A 12,941-nucleotide genomic window follows, 5' to 3' on the forward strand; every position below is an offset into this window, starting at 1 on the left:
ACTTTAATCTATCAATCCTAGGGCAAGTTCTAGGTAGCTAATCTAGAAACATGCATTAATGAACAATCCTAATGACAATTACCACAACTCAACAATCTATAGTTGGGGCTAATCCCTCATAACCTATTAAAACCCTAAATCTAACAGTGGAATTACTCAGACATGGCCAAGCAATTCATGAAAGCAATTAGGTTAGAAAACTTCATAGAATAGTAAAACATATATTAATGGAGTTCCAATCACAAATTATAACTTTGGATCTTCTCTCCAATCTATCACAATCCTAAAACCTTTTGCTGAAAGTAATTAAAATAAAAACAAAGAAAAGCACCCCTTTGCCCCTGGTGGCAAAGCTTATATAATTAGGTTAAAACTCGCCAGAGTAATCTTGTAAATTGGTGAAGACTTGGGCTTCAGGTTGGCTGTGATCAAACGGGCTTTCTGCGCTCTTCGCTGTCGATCGATGTTCAAGTGTGAACATCGATCGATATTCCTCCTCCAATATCGACCGATGGTCGAGCTCGATGGTCATCTCGGGTGCTTGCTCCAAATATTCCAAAAATGCTCCAAAATCATCCCTTATCTCCAAATAACTTCTGATCTTATAAATATAATAAATAGACTCAATAATATAATAATAGATAGTAAATACATCTATAAACCATGGACGAAAATCGATCAAATCCATAGTCTATCAACTCCCCCAGACTTACCCTTTTGCTTGTCCTCAAGCAAAACAAACAGGCAGTCTCTCTGAAAGAGGTTTGAAAACAGCAGGGACTCACACGATTTAAAACTTAGAATCATCACCTCTACAATATTGCAATCCACATCTAAGAGGTCTTAATTACAAAAGCACTTCATACCATACCTAGCTTAGCAACCAAATCAATCTAGCCAACAACTTAGAAATTCTTGTCTGACATTCCCCTCTACCAACCTCATTTCTTAGCATAAATAAAAGTGTAGGCCTTACCTTGGAAGTGTCATGTCCCCGATCCTAGATAGGATCATTCGGACGGACCATGGTGCGAGGAGACGCACCAGTCAGGTCGTAAGACCTTGAGACAAGCGTACTATGGTCCAAAATGAAGGTTAAGGGCATCAGGAAGCTGAGACTTAACCAGAATATGAGGGAAACAAGTAATAAGGAACTGGATGAGTGAACCGGAAGCTGTATGAGGTCCGGATCAAGCTCAGCCAGCTAGGTGCAGCTGGAAACTAGTTCACCATGACTTAATCAGCTCACAGGAGCTGGAATACTAGCTCACTAAGCTGGGAACAGTTGGTGGTCAGCTCATCTCAGCTGGGAGGAGTGTTCCGGTCCGAACCAGTGTGGTCGGGTCTGAGAGGTTACAGACCAAGCCGGTGGTCAATGTGTGACGGTTGGATCAGGAGTATTGGGGATCAAACCAGGGAGTGAGAAGGCTCAGGTTTCGTTTGAAAAGGAAGGAAAAAGAAGAATAACTGCCATGGGCAGTTACTGGGCGGCGGTTGTGGGAAAAACTGCCCTTTTGGTATTTTTTGGTAACTGCTCGTCTAGGCAGTTATGGGGGAGGTTATGATAGATTTCTTCTTCATTTTTCCCTGGTCTCTGTCAAAAATATCAGAGGAGAAAAGACAGGAAACTCAGACAAAACTTCCAGAGAGAAAAGAGAGACAAACAGACAGTTGGGCGATCCGATCTGTGGTGGTTCCTGGTTGTTTCCGGTGGGGTTTGTCTGTGAGATCAAGAGGATGGATACTAGGCATAAAGACAAGGAGAAGGAGATTGAGAAGGAGAAGGATACAGCCCCTGGAGATCGTAACCCTAAGGTGAGAGGTGTGGCCAAGAACCACCGGACATAGCCGGCTGATGAGCCATATGTGCCTATGGATCGGTCTGGTTCGTTTGGTTACACCTAACTCTGATCTTATACTCTGTCTTTTATCTATTTCTTGTTGTGGTATTGGATGTTTATGTTTCAGACATGGAAGCACATATCATAGGCCTTGGCCGGATCAAAGAACTGATGAAAGTCCATGGCTTTGGCTGGACTGACCATGATCATGATCCATATGTTTTGGGTCAAATATTTGGATTCTGATTGTGGGAATCTCTTAGTTATGAATTATCATAAGTTTTCATGAATTTTAATCAATTTTTAGGAATAATTGATTTGATGATGTTCACTTTGGGCCGGTTTGACTGATTTTGGCCGAGATCTATAGGATCAAGACCGGTTCTGCAAATTATGATTATGGAATTCTCTTAGTTGGGAATTATCATGAATTTTAATTAATTTTTGGAGTACTTTTGAAAATTGGTCATGTTTTGACCTAATGAGTAATTTTGATGATAGATGTGATTCCAGCCATGCTGTGTGATACATTCTTGTTTAGTAATCTGATCAGGTGTTTGTGTTTATGCTGTTTTGGTCTCAGGTACAGACTTGGACCGTGGTAAAGGAAAAGCACCGTGAGGACACAGGCCATGGGAAGATGTGTGGTGAATGGGTCATACCTAGCAGTGGTGTTATCTTAGTAGTCTATTGTGAAACCTGTGAACTTATGCTAGCCTAATGTGCAACTTGTTTATGCTAAACGAATGAATGATGTTTGATTCTGTTTATCTATCTATGAAGTATCTATTTGCCTTATTGATTCTGGTTGGATTTAAGTGTGTAACAATGAACCGTAAATCACTGATAAATACTTAAAAAATATTGTATTTGAATCGGAGTTAATGGAATCAAACTGGTTAGGATTGTTTGGTGAGACTGCGGTCTGGTTAGATTGAGGAATCCAGGATCGGGTCTTACAAGTTGGTATCAGAGCATGCTTGATTCTAGGATTTGTTTGGGTTATTGGTTCACCACACATCGGTTGTTGAGACTCACGGTAGGTTGTTTGTTTACTTGATATGATTGCTTGAAATGTTTAATCTTAGGATTGATTTGAGGTTTGTGTGTTCTGTTATGAACTAACCCTTGTGTGTGTTTTGAATCCTAAGGTTACTAAGAAGACTAAATCTCGGAGAGGAAAGGATGCGGCTGGAGCATCCGGAACCGTGGAACAGGATGGTGCTGTTCAAACCGCAGTGTTACTACCTGGAGCCATTCCAACCACAGTGTTACCGACTTAGGAGGGGCTGGGTAAAAATGAGACCGGACTTCCAGTGGATCCGTTCCATCCTACTGAGACTCGTGTGAATGCTGAGGATGGTCAGCAAGGGCAAGTCCAAGAGGATGATGCTGCGCCCTCCGATGCAGAGGATGAGAATAACCTGGGCATTGGTGCAGACAATGCTGGGGTTGATGGTGTGTGAGGGGGGGGTAGCTTAGCCGTCTATGAGGGATATACTGGACGCTATGAAACTCATGGGAGCTCAACTGGTGACCTTGACTCAGGCGTTCACCCCGTTGGTGAATCCGCCTATGGGACATGTTACTCCTCCGGTTCGTGTGGCTGCTCAAGTGACTGGTGTCCGTCCGAGGCAGGTAGATGAGGTGGTGGAAATCGACCCACCAGCTAGGCCTGTCCAACGTATGGATTACCTGAAGGTTCTGGAGCACATCTCCAAGTTGGGGACTAAACACTTTGCTGGAATTGTTGATCCTATGGAGGCAGATGAGTGGAGGAGTCGGTTGGTTCGCAACTTCCGCTCAACTCGTTGCCCTGAGGATTACCAGAAGGATATTGCAGTGCACTTCTTGGAAGGTGATGCACACAATTGGTGGTTGGCTATTGATAAGCGTACCAATGGCACCATTGAACGCTTTGCTGATTTTGAGGTTGAGTTCAACCACAAGTACTTTCCAGCAGAGGCATGGGATCGTTTGGAGTCTAAGTTCTTGGACTTGGTCCAGGGACACAGGACGGTCCGTGAGTATGAGGAAGAGTTTAACCGGCTCAGGTGTTATGTGGGCAAAGAACTGGAGGACGAGGCAGTACAGGTCCGTAGGTTCATCAGAGGCCTTAGGGCCGAGCTCCGGACCTATTGCTCAGTCCGCACTTTCCACACTGTTTCTGAGTTGGTTGAGAGGATGGCTATGCTGGAGACTAACCTCGTAGAGGAGGTTAAGCAGAAAGTGAAGAGTGTGGTTGTATCCACTGCTCAGGGTAGTGACAAGAAGAGAAAGAGGGACTCGGCTGAGGAGGGGAAAACCTCAAGTGGTAGGTCTGAGTGCCCTAAGTGTGGTCGATACCATGGTGGTGAGTGCTGGAAAGCCATGGGGGCCTGTACTCGTTGTGGTAAGATGGATCACTCTGCCAGGGACTGTCCTAGTCCGGCAAGTCACTCCAGGACTTGTCACCACTGCGGCCAGAAGGTACACTACCGCAGGGACAGCCTTAAGATGCAGAGTGGTCAGAGTAAGGGGCGTGCAGAGGCAAGCAAGCCGGTCCAGAGTAGGGGCCAGACCTCATCACAGCGTGTGTACGAGCTGTCCAAAGATAAGGATGAGGCTCAGCCTTACAAGGCGATCACTAGTAATATTCTAGACTTATACTTTTCAATTCCTGTAGAATTGCATGGTATGGAACCTAGGATGGATAGATACTTGAGTTGGGTCTTCTGTAGGGACCTTAAGTATTGGTGGTGTGGAAACACATGTACTTTTCGATACTGGAGCTACACACAGTTTTGTGAGTCCAGATATGATCGAAAAGGGTATGTTCCGGTATGGAACCTGGAATAGTCCTGACAGAGTGGTTGCGGCTGGAGGACAGATTATGAACCCACTAGGTCTGGTTAAGGACATTCCAGTGATGATCTTGGACAGGCCGATGCCTGTAGATCTGATTGTTGTCCCCCTAAAGAATCATGAGGTGATCTTAGGTATGGAATGGCTTGGAAAGTATCGGGCAACTCTTCATTGTCACCGGGGAAGAGTGCAATTTGAGAATGAGTTTGGACCGCCGATCAAGTTCCAAGGGATAAAGCCGACCTCTTGTTGTTTGGTGGTTTCTGCAATCCAGGTGGAAAGGATGCTTGGAAATTGTTGTGAGGCCTTCTTGTCTACCATTTACACCGATGAGGTCGTAGGGGGTGGTGACCCGGATGGGATACCGTTGGTCCGGGAGTTCCAGGATGTGTTTGGGGCACTACAGGGAATTCCCCCTTATAGGGCTGACCCATTCGTAATAAAACTGGAGCCAGGAACGTCCCCATTGTCCAAAAGTCCATATAGAATGGCTCCGGCTGATATGGCTGAGATGAAGAAGCAACTTGAGGAGTTACTTGATAAGGGTTTCATACGCCCTAGTGTATCACCTTGGGGAGCACCAGTCCTATTTGTAAAAAAGAAGGATTGTAACTTCAGGTTGTGTAGTTATTATCGGGGGTTGAATAGGGTGACTGTGAAGAACAAATACCCATTACCCCGGATTGATGAGTTTTTGGTTCAACTCCGTGGAGAAAAGTGGTTCTCCAAGATTGATTTGGCCTTTGGATATCATCAGATTCCAGTTGCACACGATGATATAAGGAAGACCGCGTTCTGAACCAGGTACGGCCACTATGAGTTTGTGGTCATGCCATTCGGACTGACCAATGCACCAGCTGCATTTATGAAGATGATGAATGGTATCTTCCAGGAGTACTTGGATGAGTTTGTGATTATCTTTATAGATGATATACTCGTGTACTCTAAGACAAAGAAGGATCATGAGAGGCATCTTCGGGCAGTGCTGCAACGCTTAAGGGAGCAGAAGCTCTTTGCTAAGTTAAGCAAGTGTAGTTTCTGGCATAAGAGCATTGGTTTTCTTGGACATACAGTGTCTAATGATGGAGTGTCTGGTGATCAAGAAAAGATCAAGTGTATACGGGAATGGCCTCAGCCAAAGAATGCTACAGAAGTACGAAGCTTCTTGGGATTGGCCGGCTACTACCGGAAATATGTCAAGGGGTTCTCGAGCATAGCTCAACCAATGACTAAGTTGACAGGCAAGGACGTGAAGGTCACATGGTCTGAGGAGTGTGAGAGGAGTTTCTCAGCACTCAAGGACATGTTGACTAATGCACCAGTCCTGGTATTACCTGAGGCGGATCAACCCTATGTGGTGTATACTGATGCATCAATCACTGGACTTGGATGTGTCCTGACACAGCATGGGAAGGTAATAGCCTATGCATCTCGACAGTTGAGGAAGCATGAGGGGACCCATGATCTGGAAATGGCTGGAAATGGCAGCTGTGGTGTTTGCCTTGAAGATATGGAGATCATATCTGTATGGAGCCAAAGTGCAATTACTTACAGACCATAAAAGTCTAAAGTGTATATTCACTCAGCCTAAGTTAAACTTAAGGCAGAGTAGATGGATGGAGTTTGTTGCAGATTATGATCTTGACATAGCTTATCATCTAGGAAAGGTTAACCTAGTGGCAGATGCCTTGAGCCGCATGAGAGCGGAGGTATCAGCCGAGAGGGAGGCTGGGGAACTGGAAGAGATGGTCCGGTCACTCCATCTCAACACATTGGTTGGACAGGATGAACCTTTGGGGTTGGAGGCAGTGGATCAGGCTGATCTACTTACTAGAATTCGCCAAGCTCAAAGTCTGGATGAGAACCTTAAAAAGGTTGCTTCCAATGACAAGACTGAGTACCAAACGGCGAGTAATGGTACCATCTTGGTCAATGGAAGGATTAGTGTTCCTAACAACCAGGAACTGAAAGAAGAGATTATGAGGCAGGCTCATAAGTCTAAGTTCTCGGTTCATCCGGGATTGAACAAGATGTATAGAGATCTGAAGAGGTATTACCATTGGGTGAGAATGAAATCTGATGTTGCTGAGTGGGTGGCTAAGTGTCCTGCTTGTCAACTTGTAAAAGCAGAGCATCAGGTTCCTAGTGGTCTACTTCAGAACTTACCTATACCAGAGTGGAAGTGGGATCACATTACAATGGACTTTGTGACTGGGTTTCGTACAACCAGGAACCGGAAGGACGCGGTATGGGTTGTGGTCGATCGTTTGACCAAGTCTGCTCATTTCCTACCCATTCGGAAAGGGGATGGTGTAGATCAGATTGTGCGGATATACATGGATGAGATAGTGCGGTTGCATGGTGTTCCAGCAAGCATTGTCTCGGATATAGATCCAAGGTTTACATCTTACTCCTGGCAGGCTTTCCAGAAAGCCTTGGGAACCAGAGTAAACATGAGTACATCCTATCATCCCTAGACGAATGGACAGTCCGAGAGGACGATTCAGACCTTGGAGGATATGCTAAGGGCATGTGTTTTAGACTGGGGAGAGTCTTGGGAGAAACACTTATCTTTGGTAGAATTTGCTTACAACAATAGCTTCCATACCAGCATTGGCATGTCGCCATATGAGGCTTTGTATGGTACGCCATGTAGGACACCTCTATGTTGGACCACCAAGTGGGGGAGCGTAGTATGATGGGTCTTGAGATTGTGGAAGAAACCACTGAGAATATCAGGATGGTCAAGGAAAAGATGAAAGAGGCGCATGATCGCCAGAAGAGCTATGCTGACACGCGTAGGAAACATCTTGAGTTTGAGGTCAATGACTTTGTGTATCTCAAGATGATCACCTTCAAGGGAAGGACCAGAGTTTCTGGACGAAAGAAACTGGATCCTAGATACATAGGTCCGTTCAGGATCATAGAGAGGGTGGGTGCAGTGGCATACAAGTTGAACTTGCCATCGGCAATGGATGCATATCATAATGTATTCCATGTATCCCAACTACGGAAGTGCTTGATGGATCAAGACATTGTTTTTTCTGAGATTCCTGCTGATCTGGGTAAGAACCTAACCTTAGAAACAAGGCCGGTTCGTATCGTAGATCGGTCAGAGAAGGCAATGAGAAAGAACACGGTTCCCATGATAAAAGTGGTGTGGGATTACAATGGTAAAGACCTCATCATTTGGGAAACGGAAGCAAGGATGAAAGATGAGTATCCAGAGTGGTACAGACAATTCCTTCCTGAGGAAACACTTAACTCGGATTCGAGGACGAATCCCATGTTAGTGGGGGGAGACATGTCATGTCCCCGATCCTAGATAGGATCGTCCGGACGGACCATAGTGCGAGGAGACGCACCAGTCAGGTCGTAAGACCTTGAGACAAGCGTACCATGGTCCAAAATGAAGGTTAAGGGCATCAGGAAGGTGATACTTAACCAGAATATGAGGGAAACAAGTAGTAAGGAACTGGATGAGTGAACTGGAAGCTGTATGAGGTCCGGATCAAGCTCACCCAGGTAGGTGCAGCTGGAAACTAGTTCACCATGACTTAATCAGCTCACAGGAGCTGGAATACTAGCTCACTCAGCTGGGAACAATTGGTGGTCAGCTCATCTCAGCTGGGAAGAGTGTTCCGGTCCGAACCAGTGTGTTCGGGTCCGAGCGGTTACGGACCGAGCCGGTGGTCCATGTGTGATGGATGGATCAGGAGTATTGGGGATCGAACCAGGGAGTGAGAAGGCTCAGGTTTCGTTTGAAAAGGAAGGAAAAAGAAGAATAACCGCCATGGGCAGTTACTGGACGGCGGTTATGGGAAAAACTGCCCTTTTGGTACCTTTTAGGTAACTGCTCGTCCAGGCAGTTATGGGGGAGGTTATGATCGATTTCTTCTTCATTTTTCCCTGGTCTCTGTCGAAAATATCAGAGGAGAAAAGACAGGAAACTCAGACAAAACTTCCAGAGAGAAAAGAGAGACAAACCGACAGTTGGGCGATCCGATCTGTGGTGGTACCTGGTTGTTTCCGGTGGAGTTTGTCTGTGAGATCAAGAGTATGGATACTAGGCAGAAAGACAAGGAGAAGGAGACAGCCCCTGGAGATCGTAACCCTAAGCTGAGAGGTGTGGCCAAGAACCACCGGACATAGCCGGCAGATGAACCATCTATGCCTATGGATCGGTCTGGTTCGTTTGGTTACACCTAACTCTGATCTTATACTCTGTCTTTCATCTATTTCTTGTTGTGGTATTGGATATTGATGTTTCAGACATCGAAGCACAGATCTTAGGCCTTGGCCAGATCAAAGAACTGGTGAAAGTCCATGGCTTTGGCCGGACTGACCATGATTAGGATCCATATGTTCTGGGTCGAATCTTTGGATTCTTATTATGGGAATCTTTTAGCTATGAAATATCATGAGTTTTCATGAATTTTAATCAATTTTTAGGAATTGATTTGATGATGTTCACTTTGGGCCGGTTTGACTGATTTTGGCCGAGATCTATTGGATCAAGACCGGTTCTGCAAATTCAGATTATTGAATTCTCTTAGTTGGGAACTATCATGAATTGTCTGAATTTTAATTAATTTTTGTTGTACTTTTGAAAATTGGTCATGTTTTGACCTGATGAGTAATTTTGATGATAGATGTGATTCCAGCCATGATGTGTGATAGATTCTTGTTTAGTAATCTGATCAGGTGTTTGTGTCTATGCTGTGTTGGTCTCAGGTACAGACTTTGACCGTGGTAAAGGAAAAGCACCGTGAGGACTCAGGCCATGGGAAGATGTGTGGTGAATGGGTCATACCTAGCAGTGGTGTTATCTTAGTAGTCTATTGTGAAACCTGTGAACTTATGCTAGCCTAATGTGCAACTTGTTTATGCTGAACGAATGAATGATGTTTGATTCTGTTTATCTATCTATGAAGTATCTATTTGCCTTATTGATTCTGGTTGGATTTAAGTGTGTAACAATGAACCGCAAATCACTGATAAATACTTAGAAAATATTGTATTTGAATCGGAGTTAATGGAATCAAACTGGTTAGGATTGTTTGGTGAGACTGCGGTCTGGTTGGATTGAGGAATCCATGATCGGGTCTTACAGGGAGTATAGATTACAGGATGCAAGGAATTTCATACAAGTATCTGCACCTGCAGGTAAACATCAGTTCATATCCTCTCTCTATTGATTTTTCTCCTGGTCAAAGTCTACTTATATTTGCAAGATCATTGACCAAGATTGAACAGGCTTCCTTGAATCATGACTTAATGGTAGTGGCAAGTCATGTTCACTTCTTTTTGACCTATATCCTAGGATTATTTGTGAAGCAAGCATGGTTGTAGCCACCAAGTCTTGTTCTAATCTTTTACCTATAGAATTCATATGAAGCAAGCCTTAATGGTTGTAGCCACCAATTCATGTTCGAATTCCTTACTAAATAAATCTCTAATATAGAAATATAAGTAAATAAATATATATATATATATATATATATATATATATACTATATATATATATTAAAATGTAATAACAAAAATAAAATATATGATGAATTTGTTGTTTAAGAGCATAGATTCGTTCCTTTGCTTCTAATTTGTATTTTAGTGCAAACTAGATTTTAACTCGTACATCCGTGCAGATATTTTTTTTAATTAAAATATTGCCCAAAATTTATTTTATAAGATTAAATATATATATTAAAACTTACCAATATTAAATAATTGTTTAATATGTACTTTTTAAACACAAATTTTGATAAGATATATCGACTATATATTTTTATAATTCATAAATAAACTAATATCAGTAAACCTCCCCAGACTTAAACTACACTGTCCCCAGTGTAAATTCAGTCAGAGTTATGGTGATAATAAATCATAAGTACTCAATGTAACAAGTTAGAATGATATACCAGACCGGAATGGATGTCGACCGATGTAAGGATGTTGATATCGGTCGATGCAGATGATGTCCTGTCGATCGATGTCGATAGTGTCTCATTGGTCAATACTAAGGGCAATCGTCTACTCGGATCTGTTTTTCTCTTTTATTTTTTTATTTTTTTTATGACCTGCAATAAATAAAAGCCAACATACATAATATATTTTAAAAAAAACTAAATAAATATTACCTAACAGTGGGTTGTCTCCCACTCAACGCTTTCTTATAGTCATTTAGCTTGACTTTGGAGGTGATTAGTTTAGTGATGTTGAAAGTTGGCACTTGTTGGCAAACAAGTCTCCATTTCTTCTTTGCGCTTGTTGAACCATGTACCAGTGAAGTCTCTCATTGCTTCATCTCCTCTGCGCCATTTGTCCTTCATTATTGTAGTTGCATCTTCTATCTTCTGCAATCTATCTCCATGACTTTCCAGATTAAACTGATGTCTCATAAGTCTGGCGTATGTGTCAGCTGAGATCTCCTCTCCATGGTTGTGTGTATCAGGCATGTAGGAGGTTATATTTTGAACTAACTTCCCTCGGTTTGAAGCTTTGTCGACCGATATCTGTTGATTAATATTGGTCGATTTGTTATTGTGTCTGTCAATCGATGGTGATGCTTCAGGTCGACGGGCAATGTAACTCTGAATTTCCACCAATTCCCCTTGAATAGCTTCTATCTTTGAGGTCAAAGCACTAATGCTAAGATCCATTGAGAAATAGATGTCATCACATCTCCCATCAAGCCTCTCTTCTATAGATTCCAGAACTTTGTAGATCCCTTCTACTATCTGATCTATCTCTGCCCTGGTGTGAAAATCTGGTTGAGACTTTATCGAATGTGGGTGTGGTGGGTTGGCGTCGACCGATGCTGGTATGCGGTTTTCGATCGATGTGCGTAAGTGGTTGTCGATCGATGTGTGGAAGTGGTTGTCAATCGATGTAGGTCGAGCAACGTCGGTCGCGTTATGAATTCTGGCTATGTCTTGCTTCATCTCCTCCATGCAATGTGTCAGCCAGCTGATACTATCATTCAGTGGATAGTAGACACCATCAAGTTTCATCTGGAAGGCTTCTTTGTTCTTCTCGTGTTCCCCACAGACTCCATAGAACATCTCATTGATCTCATCCTTTGTGTAGATCTCTGGTACCAGCTTGGTCTGTGTGAATCAGCTAGCATGTTCAGGAAGGCATATGTAGCTTGGCTCATCTCTTGAAGCTCATTCCAGAAGTCTTCTGATATCTCTGTTGTGAACACGAATGGTGTGTCCATCTAGATCTCTGGCGTATCCCTGATCATTTATGTAGATTCCATACTCATCCTTCTCTTCCCAGTAGAATCTCCTGGTACCCAAAAGATCAAAAGCTCTTCTGTCGAATTTTGGCCTTCTGTCGACCGATGTTGGGGCGTCAACGTCGATCGATGGTTGAGTTGGATGGCGAGTCCTCTGTTTGAAGCGTTTGTCCATGCCACCAACTGTGTCATTGATCTCTTTTGTAGCCTTCTGTTGCTGTTCTGGAATGCTTCGTTGATGTATGAATAGGTTGTCTGCTCCATTAGCTGTCTGAAAGATGTTTGCGATGTCCTCTCGAGATACGTGCAGTGTATGTCTGTCTATTGCTCTTGCGTAGCCATCTGGGGTCAGAATGTCGATCGATGTTTATGTAGACAGGGCTGGGCGGATGTGGGTGTTTTGCTGCGAAATCCTCGTGAGTCATGATCCTCACGACTTTGCAAGATGCGGTTGATTCCGTAGGTGTTGTCGAGCGATGTACGGGAGAGGACGTCGATCGATTTTGGATGACCTCTGTCGATCGATGTTCGTGGCTTGGCGTCAATTGACACCAATGTGATCCACCAAAACTCATCAGACTTTCTACTTCGAAATCCCCTTCTTGCAGTTTCTCTTCCTTCACCACTTGAAAGAAATCATCCCCAATGATGGCATTCACGTGGTGTCTCATCACATCATCTTCTACCCCTTTTGTTAAGGCTCCCTGCCTCTTAACAGCTTCTCCTATCTGAACAACCTGCATCTCTGGCTTCTTCACATGAGTGCTCAAAGTTTCAAACTTTGTGTTCGTGTTTGTGTAGACAGAATCAATCTTTCCATTGAAGTCCACCTTCGTGCACTGCTGTCCCTCTAGGACTCTATCAAGCATCTCCTCAATCTTACTCTCTTGAGTTTGCGGTGGTGGCTTCTGGTAGTAGGAGCTTCCATAACCCCTGTTGTTGCTGTAGTTGTTGTTGTAGGGTTTCTGGTGCTGCGAACTCTGGTTGAAGTTACCCCTATTTCCATAGGAGTT

The 12,941-nt window shown here is 43.6% G+C and overlaps 1 pseudogene; it reads left to right on the top strand.

The window, feature by feature from the left end:
* The first annotated feature begins 3,329 nt into the window (after window positions 1-3,329).
* On the top strand, window positions 3,330-9,040 carry LOC106319797 (annotated as a pseudogene).
* Window positions 9,041-12,941: the final 3,901 nt, after the last annotated feature.

This window comes from Brassica oleracea, unplaced genomic scaffold, assembly GCF_000695525.1.
Source record: "Brassica oleracea var. oleracea cultivar TO1000 unplaced genomic scaffold, BOL UnpScaffold00616, whole genome shotgun sequence".
NCBI lineage: Eukaryota > Viridiplantae > Streptophyta > Magnoliopsida > Brassicales > Brassicaceae > Brassica > Brassica oleracea.